At 37.0% G+C, this 14187-nt stretch overlaps 1 protein-coding gene across 1 annotated transcript in view; it reads right to left on the bottom strand.

Annotated features, from left to right (window-relative positions):
• MYL2 (myosin light chain 2) overlaps positions 1-14187 on the bottom strand; it is a 198039-nt gene that overhangs the window by 178103 nt on the left and 5749 nt on the right. The window lies entirely within an intron of this gene.

Raw genomic sequence — 14187 nt, 5'->3', positions numbered from 1 at the left:
AAGCTCAGGGGGTAACTCTTAGAAGGCTGTTCTATGTTAGAGTCCATACAACTGTCAATGGTAGTGCTCTCACATCCTATTTCAATATTTTCAAGCGCATTCAACCGGTTGTTGTATATCAGTGGTTTATAAAACCCATTTGATCTCTTAGCCGAAACCTCATTAACCAGTTCTTGTATGGTAGCACTAGGGTACCCCCGTTCAGTAAAGAATTCAGTAAGTAGAACACATTCATCCTCGAAGTCTCCATTTTCACTGCACATTCTCACAGCCCTAACTAACAGCCCTTTGATAATTGCTCTCTTCAATTTATAAGGGTGAGAGCTGGAGAAGTGTAGGAAAGAATTTACATAGGAATTTTTTCAAAATATGCTAGAGACAAATTTCTGATTACATAAGTCCTTTTTCAGTTTTACATCAAGGTAATTTATTTCAACACTGGAAAACTTGTGTGTGAATTTAAGGAAAGTCGTGGTTTGATTAAGGTAGCAAGCAAATTCTTCTGCGCAATGGGCATCCCCTTTAAAAAGGATGAAAATATCATCCAAAAATCGGGTATAGTAGCCAACTTTTTCTCCCCAAACTGGGTGGTTAAGTACAAATTGTTTCTCCCAGAATGCCATGAACAAGTTGGCCACTATAGCACCGCAGGGAGAACCCATTGCTACCCCATGTTTTTGGATGAAAACCTCATTCTCAAACATGAAAAAATTAGAAGATAAAACAATATCAAGTAACTCAGTCACATTGTTAATTTCATTCCTGGGGGCATTTAACTCAATAAGTAAAAGCTCTAACCACTCAATAGCCTCTAAGTGAGGAATAGAGGTATACAAGTCAACCACGTCGACTGTGATGAAATTACAACCTTCATCAAAGCCAATTCGATTGATGTTGGACAGAAATTGCCATGAATCCCTGCAAATACTTGGAATAAACTTTAAGTATTTGGATAGTAAAAAGTCAATGTACTGAGCACATGGATTCGAGATAGATGACCTTCCATCCACTAAAGCCCTCATAGGAGGGTCCTCAAGGTTTTTGTGGACCTTGGGGATCCCAAACATGACTGGTACTTTAGGTTGAGAAATGGCTATGTATTCATAGGTGTCTAAATCAATCCTCCCTTCTATGAATAAGTCCCTATAATACCCTCTTGTCCTTTTGATGTTAGTGTTCATTTCATTAAGAGATGAATTTTCATAGGCAGGGGTATCTAAGATTCGTAACATTTTTTCTGAATATTGATTATTCTCCAAAATCACAAGCCCCCCACCTTTATCGGGTTTCATAACCCTGACTGAAATGTCACGTAATCGATTAAGGGCTAGTAGCTGTTCCTTGGTAATATTAAAGGTATTATTTCTACACAAGTGGGATTTATCCAAATGCCTGATGTCTAATTCGCATGCATTTTCAAACATGCGCAAGGCTACATGTACAGGGGGATTGAAAGAACTAGGCATTTTTAAAGCAGTACAAGTTCTATCATCAGAATTGTTGAAAAGCAGTTTTAGATTTAACTTTCTGACATAACATTTCAGATCTATTAGGACCTTAGCTATATCAAGTCGCCTAGAGGGCACGAAAGTGTTACCTAAGGCAAGAAGCTCTATTAGTTCCTGTTCAAAAACTAACGTAGAATAATTATAAATGGTGAAATCGCCCTTCAAATTGTGTAAAATTGAAGGGCCCCCAGGCTCAGAAGTTGGTATGATAGTACTACCAAATATTTCCGGTTCCTGTACTTCTTCTTGAATCCCTGATTGTGCTGACTCCCTAAAAAAGTCTGGTTAGGGTTATTAACCTCAATCTCTTGGGTACTATTATCAAAGTTCCCTGTCCGAGTCTGACTGTTACCCGCCTTATTTATGTTTCTATTACTTCTCCTTGGGCCATTCTCATTCTCTGTGCCTACAGGTTCCACACTTTCACTATTTTGGGAAGCGTTCGTTCCGCTGATATAATTATCACCCGAAGCGGCAACCTCATTGTCCCCATCAAAGTTGTTTACTTGGTATGTAAAGGACAGGAAGGGTGTAGAGCCATTAATATGAACTATAAAATCATCAAGCTGTTTCTGAGTCCCCTCCCAGATGACAAAAATGTCATCCAAAAATCTGAAATAAGCTTTGATGTTAGCAAAAAATGCACTCTGAAAAACATGTTTAATTTCCCATTCCAGTAAAACAAGGTTGGCGTAAATGGGGGCACAAGCCGCCCCCATAGCAACACCACTCGCTTGTAAAACTCACCCTCAAAGATGATGAAATTATTATCCAACACCACTTCCATTAATTCCAATATCAAAAGTTTCTTGTCAAGAGATAGATCAGAATGCTTGTGGATACTTTCCTCAAAATACTCAAAACCCTCCTTCCTGGGAATGCAGGAAAATAGATCTTTTACATCAATTGTTGTAAATAGACTGTCTTTGGACCATAGGTTGTTATTAATCTTTCCTAAAAAATCCCAGGAATCCTTGCTAAGGTGGTCATGGTGGTTCACTCTCTTGTTGATGTTCTGATCTATAAAAACAGCCAATGGGTGAGTCTTAGATCCCTTGGCTGAAACAATGGGTCTGAAAGGAGGGTTGAGAATGGTTTTATGAATTTTAGGTATCCCAAAAAATCCCGGAATAATGGGGTGGGTTTGGTTGAGAAAATGGTAAGTTGCTGGGCTAATACGTTGTTCTACCAGATATTTTTCCAAAAGCGAATCAATCCTGTGGTAAGCAATCTGTATCTCATTGTAAGATGCTGAACTGTAAGTACTGTCCTGTGCCAGAATTTTGGTTAAAACATTTTTGTAATCTGTCTGGTTGAAAATAACCAGCCCTCCTCCCTTGTCTGGTTCCATGAATCGTAAATTGTTGTCTCGTTTTAAATTTTCCAACAGTTTCACTTCTTCCTGTTTCAAATTATAATAGTACTTGAAACCCTTTACATTGTTACCATATTGGTCATATATTTCTCTGGTAACTATACTCTCAAAGGTACTCAGAACAGGATGGAGGGGGGGATTGAATACACTCCTTCTGATGGGACTATAAATGTCCCCATATTCAGTTTTCTTCCTAGAGACCTCTTTATTATAAATTAATCTTAGGTTTAACTTCCTAAGGTATAATTTGAGGTTGATTAAAATTTGGGCTAAATCACCGTTAAAGGATTTAACAAATTTGAATCCTTTGGAAAACAACTGAAAATGCTTTTTGTCCAAATCCAAATCCGTATAATTATATATTTTGTACCCCTGATGTTCAAAAACTATTCCGTTGGAATGTTCAGTGATGGACTCTATCTGCCCCTTGTCCCCCTGCTTTTCCAACCATAATGTTTCCCATGGAAATTGGAATGGGAATCCAAGGTTGGAGCATATTGGGCTTTGTTGGCTAGACACTCCGACCTCCGTGGACCTAAAAAAACTTCATTGGATTCCTGAAAGGAATCTAATTCATCGAGTGTCCATGTGTGGTAAACAGGTGGTTCCCTATATTGGTTCCTGTCAGGTGTTAAAATTCTCTCTGACTTAGATGCCAACCTGTTTTGTTGTAATGGTATACCTGACCTTCTAGATTGTCCCTCCCTAATACCTGTATCAGAAACATGGTTAGTGGTATGAAGAGGCTTGGGGTAACTTTTTCCTGCAACATACTGTTCCTTGTCCCTAAAAATTTTTTTCTGTTTCCTCTCGAACCCTTTTTCTACCCTGGTATCAGTTCTCTTTAAAATTTTATCATATAAATCTTGATATTGTTCGAATAACAAGTCCTTAATAATATCTTGATGCAAACTATTCAGTTCCGTCAATAAACTGTTGCACATCATTATACTTGATTAATTTCAACACCAAAAGGAAAACCACATTCATCAAAAAAACATTGAAATTCCTTCATTACATTTGCTGTATATAAGATACCAAAAGGGTACTTATAAAACCGTAACCCCTGAGGAACAATCTTGTTGTTGAGACACAGATGTAAATAATTATTTTCTATTTGCAAACATTTATATTTATATAGTAACTTTTCAAAACCATAAATCATGTCTCTTAAGGTTAGAGCTGGAATTTCATTTAAATAAGTATTTTTCCTTAGAAAATATTGATTCCCATGATCGTGTGAAACAAGAAAAACATATCTTTTTTCTAAAATGTCCGTAAAACACGTTTGGCGACCAACGCCTTCCCCCAAATCAGTTCGTGATGTAACGGGCGCTGAACCCTGGTTCTGCTGATATATTAATTGATTAGAAACAGTACCTGTTTGAGCCATAGCCCGATTAGAACCAAGGGTGTCTCCTACATCTCATAAATTAACTGGTTCCTTGTCGTCCTGCAATAATGGAGCGCCTGGGTTTGCGTATCTCCTCCTGGGCTGGTCCCCGCCTGTTGAACTCTTTCCTTCGCCAAAAACTCCGTGAAGGGAAGAAGGTGATGACGTCACAGGCAACGTCGGACCCACAGAGGTTCTTCTGCGACTAGCAATAGCTCCCTCGGATGGCTCTTTTTGAGTGAATAAATCAATCAATTTAATTAAATCTCCCCGAAGAGACGAAAGTTCCTCTCTTAACCGGAAAACTTCATTTTGGGTTTGAAGTAAAGTAACACTTGAATCCAAAACGTTATCCACCCCAAGGATAGTGGAATATTTGGGTGACTGATCCATGAAAAGTACCAGTGACAAGAAGCAATTTAAAACCACAGTCAAGTTAAATCCAAAACCAGATGGTTCTCCCAAAGCGAAACGGAACAGGAATGAAATAAGACCAGTTACCAAAAGTATCCAAAAAAGACTATGAAATAAAATCTCCATTCCACCAGGTTAGAGCCAAATCTTTTAATAAAAATGCAAATCAACAATGAGCGCTTTCGTCTGCTACAAGGCAAACTTCCTCAGATAAAATCCCACTGGTACAGATAGTTTTTATACATGGACCCTTCCTTTCAATTATTCAATTAAAATCAAACAATTAAACAGTTTAAAAATGGTTAAAGATACACTAGTCTCAACAAAAATAATGCTCAACAAAATAGTTTCTTTTGCAGCTTCTGTAATATACACATAGCACCAACTGATGCAGTAAAAAATATATATAGGTGTAAGTATATATCTATATACATGTGCATATATGTAATATTAATACATTGTGTCTGCTTCTTGGTAATATATATGTTAAAAGTGGTAAAAATTTTTTTGTTTATGTATATATAAAAAGTTGCAAATTTGTATATATGTGGGTGAGATTCAAATACACAATGGAAATTATAAAAGATTCGTAGAGAATTGTAATGTTTTACAAATCAGCTGTAAAACCAGTGAATCTTCAGCCAAACTGTTACTGTTAAAAAAGCCAAATATTGGTTGAACGAATAAACAAGATACTATGGTAAGATAAATCTGGGAATAGATAATGAGAAAACATTATGTCCAAAAGGACCTAGGTTTAAAAGACAAGAATTAATGGAATATGGCATACACTCCTAATTTCCGTAAATGATTAATTAGCAAAATGAGTTATAAATTATAAATCTATTTTAATCTAATGAAAAGTCAAAATTAGTACTTGTGTAATTTTAATATAATTTTATACATTGTTAGCCTTGCCTACTAAGATTGCCTTGATATTAATGAATTCATTAAGCCCAGGATAGATGTTAGACCTGAGTCTCAATTGCCATTTGATCTCCTTCTGTAACAGAAGGTTCTTGGTATCTCCTCCTCTGGGATCTATATTAACGAGGTCAATAATATCAAATTTGAAAAGTGGAGGGGAAGGACAAACTAAAGTATGCTTATAGAGGGCACTGGTTTCCTTTCTAGTTCTGATGTCGTTTCTGTGTTCGTATATCCTTTCTTTGAGTGCCCGTTCCGTTTTGCCCACGTAAAAACATGGACAATGACCACAGGTTGCCAAGTAAACAACCATCTTGGTCTGACAATTGCCCTTGCAAAATTTTACTGTGCTTCCTAGTCCATTGTTCAAGGAAATGCTGTCTACTAAATGGATGCATGAACACTGAACACATCTACCACACGGGTGGGTACCCCTAACATGTCTAGAAGATGTGTCCCTTCCTTTTAGAGTTCTCTTAAAATTGATACCCACCTTGTGTATAAAGGTAGGTTTACTTCCTGCTACCTCCATGATGTCTGAATTGGTCTTAAGTCTAGACCAATTATCCTGCAAAATCTTTTTAAAAAACACGGAAAAGTTGTTGTGTTCAATGGAACATGCTCCTGAAAAATCCTTGGGTTCCTGTACAATCTTGACTTGACTGGACAACTGTTGGCCAAGTAATGGTTTGTAACGAGTACCCCATCCCTGATACACTTCACCCAGGATCTCACCTAACATCTCCTTCGGATACCCTCTCTCCCGGAACATTTCACCCAAAAGGGTGAATTCCTGTAGGAGGCCTTCAAAATCTGATGTCATCCTGGCCACCCTAACAGCTTGTCCTTTTACAATACTTCTTTTTTGAAAATGTGGATGTTGGCTGTCAAAATGAAGGTAACTGTTACACCAAGTAGGTTTTCTATATATCTTGGATTTGAAACCTCCCATGGTTTTGATAAGTGTAATGTCCAAATAACTGATACTGTTACTGTTTACTTGGTATGTAAAGGACAGGAAGGGTGTAGAGCCATTAATATGAACTATAAAATCAACAAGCTGTTTCTGAGTCCCCTCCCAGATGACAAAAATGTCATCCAAAAATCTGAAATAAGCTTTGATGTTAGCAAAAAATGCACTCTGAAAAACATGTTTAATTTCCCATTCCAGTAAAACAAGGTTGGCGTAAATGGGGGCACAAGCCACCCCCATAGCAACACCACTCACTTGCTTGTAAAACTCACCCTCAAAGATGATGAAATTATTATCCAACACCACTTCCATTAATTCCAATATCAAAAGTTTCTTGTCAAGAGATAGATCAGAATGCTTGTGGATACTTTCCTCAAAATACTCAAAACCCTCCTTCCTGGGAATGCAGGAAAATAGATCTTTTACATCAATTGTTGTAAATAGACTATCTTTGGACCATAGGTTGTTATTAATCTTTCTTAAAAAATCCCAGGAATCCTTGATAAGGTGGTCATGGTGGTTCACTCTCTTGTTGATGTTCTGATCTATAAAAACAGCCAATGGGTGAGTCTTAGATCCCTTGGCTGAAACAATGGGTCTGAAAGGAGGGTTGAGAATGGTTTTATGAATTTTAGGTATCCCAAAAAATCCCGGAATAATGGGGTGGGTTTGGTTGAGAAAATTGTAAGTTGCTGGGCTAATACGTTGTTCTACCAGATATTCTTCCAAAGGTGAATCAATCCTGTGGTAAGCAATCTGTATCTCATTGTAAGATGATGAACTGTAAGTACTGTCCTGTGCCAGAATTTTGGTTAAAACATTTTTGTAATCTGTCTGGTTGAAAATAACCAGCCTTCCTCCCTTGTCTGGTTCCATGAATCGTAAATTGTTGTCTCGTTTTAAATTTTCCAACAGTTTCACTTCTTCCTGTTTCAAATTATAATAGTACTTGAAACCCTTTACATTGTTTCCATATTGGTCATATATTTCTCTGGTAACTATACTCTCAAAGGTACTCAGAACAGGATGGAGGGGGGGATTGAATACACTCCTTCTGATGGGACTATAAATGTCCCCATATTCAGTTTTCTTCCTAGAGACCTCTTTATTATAAATTAATCTTAGGTTTAACTTCCTAAGGTATAATTTGAGGTCGATTAAAATTTGGGCTAAATCACCGTTAAAGGATTTAACAAATTTGAATCCTTTGGAAAACAACTGAAAATGCCTTTTGTCCAAATCCAAATCCGTATAATTATATATTTTGTACCCCTGATGTTCAAAAACTATTCCGTTGGAATGTGCAGTGATGGACTCTGTCTGCCCCTTGTCCCCCTGCTTTTCCAACCATAATGTTTCCCATGGAAATTGGAATGGGAATCCAAGGTTGGAGCGTATTGGGCTTTGTTGGCGAGACACTCCGACCTCCGTGGACCTAAAAAAACTTCATTGGATTCCTGAAAGGAATCTAATTCATCGAGTGTCCGTGTGTGGTAAACAGGTGGTTCCCGATATTGGTTCCTGTCAGGTGTTAAAATTCTCTCTGACTTAGATGCCAACCTGTTTTGTTGTAATGGTATACCTGACCTTCTAGATTGTCCCTCCCTAATACCTGTATCAGAAACATGGTTAGTGGTATGAAGAGGCTTGGGGTAACTTTTTCCTGCAACATACTGTTCCTTGTCCCTAAAAATTTTTTTCTGTTTCCTCTCAAACACTTTTTCTACCCTGGTATCAGTTCTCTTTAAAATTTTATCATATAAATCTTGATATTGTTCAAATAACAAGTCCTTAATAATATCTTGATGCAAACTATTCAGTTCCGTCAGTAAACTGTTGCACATCATTATACTTGATTAATTTCAACACCAAAGAAAAACCACATTCATCAAAAAAAATTGAAATTCCTTCATTACATTTGCTGTATATAAGATACCAAAGGGGTACTTATAAAACTGTAACCCCTGAGGAACAACCTTGTTGTTGAGATACAGATGTAAATAATTATTTTCTATTTGCAAACATTTATATTTATATAGTAACTGTTCAAAACCATAAATCATGTCTCTTAAGGTTAGAGCTGGAATTTCATTTAAATAAGTATTTTTCCTTAGAAAATATTGATTCCCACGATCGTGTGAATCAAGAAAAACATATCTTTTTTCTAAAATGTCCGTAAAACACGTTTGGCGACCAACGCCTTCCCCCAAATCAGTTTGTGATGTAACGGGTGCTGAACCCTGGTTCTGCTGATATATTAATTGATTAGAAACAGTACCTGTTTGAGCCGTAGCCCAATTAGAACCATGGGTGTCTCCTACATCTGATAAATTAACTGGTTCCTTGTCGTCCTGCAATAATGGAGCGCCTGGGTTCGCGTATCTCCTCCTGGGCTGGTCCCCGCCTGTTGAACTCTTTCCTTCGCCAAAAACTCCATGAAGGGAAGAAGGTGATGACGTCACAGGCAACGTCGGACCCACAGAGGTTCTTCTGCGACTAGCAATAGCTCCCTCGGACGGCTCTTTTTGAGTGAATAAATCAATCAATTTAGTTAAATCTCCCCGAAGAGACAAAAGTTCCTCTCTTAACCGGAAAACTTCATTTTGGGTTTGAAGTAAAGTAACACTTGAATCCAAAACGTTATCCACCCCAAGGATAGTGGAATCGTTGGGTGACTGATCCATGAAAAGTACCAGTGACAAGAAGCAATTTTAAACCACAGTCAAGTTAAATCCAAAACCAGATGGTTCTCCCAAAGCGAAACGGAACAGGAACGAAATAAGACCAGTTACCAAAAGTATCCAAAAAAGACTATGAAATAAAATTTCCATTCCACCAGGTTACAGTCAAATCTTTTAATAAAAATGCAAATCAACAATGAGCGCTTTCGTCTGCTACAAGGCAAACTTCCTCAGATAAAATCCCACTGGTACAGATAGTTTTTATACATGGACCCTTCCTTTCAATTATTCAATTAAAATCAAACAATTAAACAGTTTAAAAATGGTTAAAGATACACTAGTCTCAACAAAAATAATGCTCAACAAAATAGTTCCTTTTGCAGCTTCTGTAATATACACATAGCACCAACTGATGCAGTAAAAAAATATATATAGGTGTAAGTATATATCTATATACATGTGCATATATGTAATATTAATAAATTGTGTCTGCTTCTTGGTAATATATATGTTAAAAGTGGTAAAAACATTTTTTTTTATGTATATATAAAAAGTTGTAAATTTGTATATATGTGGATGAGATTCAAATACACAATGGAAATTATAAAAGATTCGTAGAGAATTGTAATGTTTTACAAATCATCTGTAAAACCAGCGAATCTTCAGCCAAACTGTTACTGTTAAAAAAGCCAAATATTGGTTGAACGAATAAACAAGATACTATGGTAAAATAAATCTGGGAATAGATAATGAGAAAACATTATGTCCAAAAGGACCTAGGTTTAAAAGACAAGAATTAATAGAATATGGCATACACTCCTAATTTCCGTAAATGATTAATTAGCAAAATGAGTTATAAATTATAAATAAATAAATGCCCTTGATAACTCTAGGATTATAGATGAGACACATTTGCCTTCATTTCTATGTTGATTAATTGAACTGAGAAAAGATAGCAACACTGTTGTTGTTTTGCTGTGAAAGGGTAGTAACCATATTGTGTGGGAAAGTTTTAATATTACTAGTGGCCTAAATAGGTAACAGGTATATGTTAATAAGGAAAAAGTAAAACTGAAGTAAATTTTCTTCTGAGGTACCCTTTGCAGAGGAAGATGACATTTATTTTATTTATTTTTATTTTATTTTACATTTGTTAACCGGGATAGTCCGACTGGATACATGTCCATTTTCAGCGGAGGCCCGGGGAGAAAAGCTCCAACAGAGTTACAATGACAAATTGTTACAAAAAATAGTATATAAGATGAACAATAATGAGGAAGAGAGAAAAAAGAAAAAAGAAAAAAGACTATTTACATACTATTACAAAACTACCATGCTCTATCATATGCAAAATACTACTAATCATTAGATTATACATTAATAACATGCTAGCAGAGTCGTTAGGCCGTATTATACCTTAGAGTTTGGAAACATACATAGTTCTTATAACCCTTGCTAGGTTGTTCTTTTTGGGTATGGATAATACGAAGAACTAGTATGGGCTTGGTTTTGGTTTTAGTTTACGGCAAAGAGCTAGTCTGGGTTTGAGCAAGGACAAAGCCAATGTGACTTAAAGTGGAGTTTTAGACTATTTTTGAATTGAGCTAGTGAAGTTATAAGCATGACATATATAGAAGAAAAAAAAAGGTGAGAGGGTGGTGCTAGCTCACACTGAGACAGAGGGAAAGTGGCATAAAGAAAAGAAACAAAAAAAAGAAAAGAAATAAAAAGATGTGAGTGGGGTAACTGAGAGAAGAGATGACCTTGAACAGACCCCTCTGATGTTATACATGCTGAGCTAAAATACAGGAACCCTAAACAGCAGAAACAGGTTTTCTGCATCTTGTTTATTTAAAAAAGGAAAAAATGATAGAGGCAGTGGCTGACGTTAAAGAAAATTGTTTTGAGCTGACTTTCATAGCATAAGAATTAAGCCCTGAGACCCCAGTGCCAGTATCGGTAGGAGAAGATGCTGTATTTCTCCCTCACTACCTTCTGAAGACGAGGAAATCATGGAACTGGTTGTTCTCCAAGTAAGCCAGCTAAATATCAAAAAGTACACTGTGAAGATGACACTTTAAGCAAAGGAAGAGAAAATATATCTAGAGTTGTACAAGAAGAAACTAAAGAATGTGTTTTCACTTTCTACACATACGTCATGTAACAAAATGATTCTATGAGTAAGTAAAGATAGAATTTAATATACCAAATGCTAGTGTTCAAGCCATTCAGAACCCTAGAAATAAAATTAGCATGTAGTTGTGTACTGGGGACACCTATGAAAATACAAGACTAAAATAAAGATCGTAGCAAAGTTTTATTGACTAGGAATAATGAAATAAATTAAGAACTTCTTTGTTAGATACCCTTAAAACCAGAAGACAGGTCTGTTGTCCAGGTTTCAAACATCCTTTCATTCCAATGCCTATTATAGAGGTGCCATTTAAATATATTGCTGTAGACAGTAGGGCGGCCACGGTGATGCAGCAGTTAGCGTTGTTGCCTCACAGCAAGAGGTTCTCCGGTTCAATTCTCGGCTGGGGTGCCTTCTGTGCGGAGTCTGCATGTCCTCCCTGTGATCGCGTGGGTTTCCTCCGGGTGCTCCGGTTTCCTCCCACATCCCAAAGACATGTAGTAGGTGGATTGGACACTCTAAACTGACCCTAGGAGTGAGTGTGTGCATGTGTGTGCCTTCTGTGGAAGGTTGGGCACTGGGCTGGCAACACGACACTGTAAAACTCCACTGCCAATCATGAGTGGACAGATGATCCACTGTGGCGACCCCTAACCGGGAAAAAGCCGAAAGAAGAAGAAGAAGCTGTAGACATTTTGATAAGTGGTAAAAACAGGTACTGGGTTTTAATACATTTTGGTAATTTTGGACCTCACAACGAAGTACCCTAAGACTAATGCTAAATTTATAGCTAGGGAGCCAGTTTTTATTATTTTCTAAAGTAGGAAAACCTAAGAAAATACTCACTGATCAAGTAATTCTATTTCTCTCAAGAATAATACACCCACTGTGCTAATGATTTAACATCACACTCTTGAAAAAGCATAGTACACCATCCCCAAACACAGTGGAATGTTTTAAATGAACATTAAACTCCACACTGAGAAAAGTAACCTTGAAAGACTGGTAAAAACTGGGACCAGTTAATATCATACCTCCTATATGCCATTATTTTAATACTACAAGGCTCAACATATGTCAGTCTTTTTTGAGATATTATATGTCAGGTACATTTTCAGACTAGTACATAATGACAGAAAAAAATTGGAAGAAGAGAGAATCCTATTTAAAAGTGCAATAGGACACTATACCAACTTACAATATAATCTGAAAGTAGGTATGTTCATTTTTAAGAGCTCACATGACAGGCACTATTTTGAAGTGCTCTTCGATGCTCTTTTCCTCTGTAAACCTGATGCAGGGACCTTTGACAGAGCAGAAGAGGTGTGGAGTAGAAATGCAAGAACAACTGAATTTGAAGCTGGAGATGAAGTACTAGTTTTGGTCCCCTTCACAATAAAAAAATGACTCAGTGGTAGGGTCCATCTGAAATAGGAAAACATTAAACGAAGCAAAGTACAGGATTAAACAGACTGGAAAGAGAAGGCCAGAACAGATATATCATACCAGTGCTGGAAAGCAAAACAGACTTCTGTTGTTAGTTTAATGGATAAAGTAATAGTTCTAGTGAAGGAAGAAAACTGATCGGCATGTCTATAGTTCAGGTAGATGACATATTTTCTAATCCACAGAAACAACAAATAAGTTTTCTGTTAAGAAATAAAGACTTATTTTCAGAGTTACCTGTCAGAACAGACCTGATTCAGCACCATATTGAGACTATTCCAAGGAAAATGTTAACATAAATCCTTAGAGAGTAGAGATATCACAATCCAAAGCTATGCAATAGGAAGCACAAAAGAAGCTCAAAATGGAAAAAAAAATAAGTGGAACAGCCCTGTAATGTTAGTCTCAAAGTTTGGGGAACAGTCAGATTTTGTAATGGTTTCAGTAAGCTTTACAGCCTTTCAAAAATTGACAGTTACTCAATGCCTAGGACTGATGAACTCATAGAAAGGTGTAGAAAGATAAGACATTTAATAAAAGGTACTGGCAGATCCCTCTAATTACAGAATCCAGAGAAAAGACAGCTTTTTCAACATCAGAAGTATTTTTTGCAACATACTGTCCTTCCCTTTCTGCTACATGGTACACTGTCACCTCACATAAATGTTTGGACAGAGTCCTAAAACCACATACTAAGTGTGCTGCCGCTCATTTATTATTATGTGTCTAGTACTTTCAGAAGACTGAAGTCTTCATTTAGTCAGGGTCTATCTAGGCCATAGTAGACAGAAATGAGCTGGGTTAACTGTCAAGGCTCTAAGAACAAGTTAAGTACGGCAGAGGTAAAGTTTTGGCTATGTGATTGGTAGGAGGATTGCTGCGTCCTCTGAAAGAAAAATGTGAAGCTGTGAGAAACTGGCCAATTCCTGGCACTAATAATCAAATGAGGATATTCTTGGAATTAGTTGTGTACTATTGAACATTTGTACCTCATTTTGCCTTAACAGCTTATCTGCTATGGATTTGACAAAATTAAAGATGTCCCTTATAGGTTCATAGGTTCATAAGTATGTACTAGGCTAATGGCCCTGGAGCCTTTACAAGCCTAGCCCATAGGATTACCCTGGCATCGTGCCACCCGACATTAGTTCCCAGTGCCTCTGTCGAGTAGAGCCACTGGCGTGATTCTTGGGGTTTATTTTCTATTTCCCATCCACTCATCAAGATTATGGCTGAGTGGGAACTAGAAGAATGTAATGCTTTTAAACAGCTGAAGAGAATACCTTTTTTAGAACATGCCCTAGCATCTCTAGTTTTCAGCAGGTTTTCATACTAT

Source organism: Protopterus annectens, chromosome 4.part0, assembly GCF_019279795.1.
Source record: "Protopterus annectens isolate FY-2018-M chromosome 4.part0, PAN1.0, whole genome shotgun sequence".
Classification (NCBI taxonomy): Eukaryota; Metazoa; Chordata; order Ceratodontiformes; family Protopteridae; genus Protopterus; species Protopterus annectens.
This window is presented reverse-complemented; position numbering and strand designations above follow the sequence as displayed.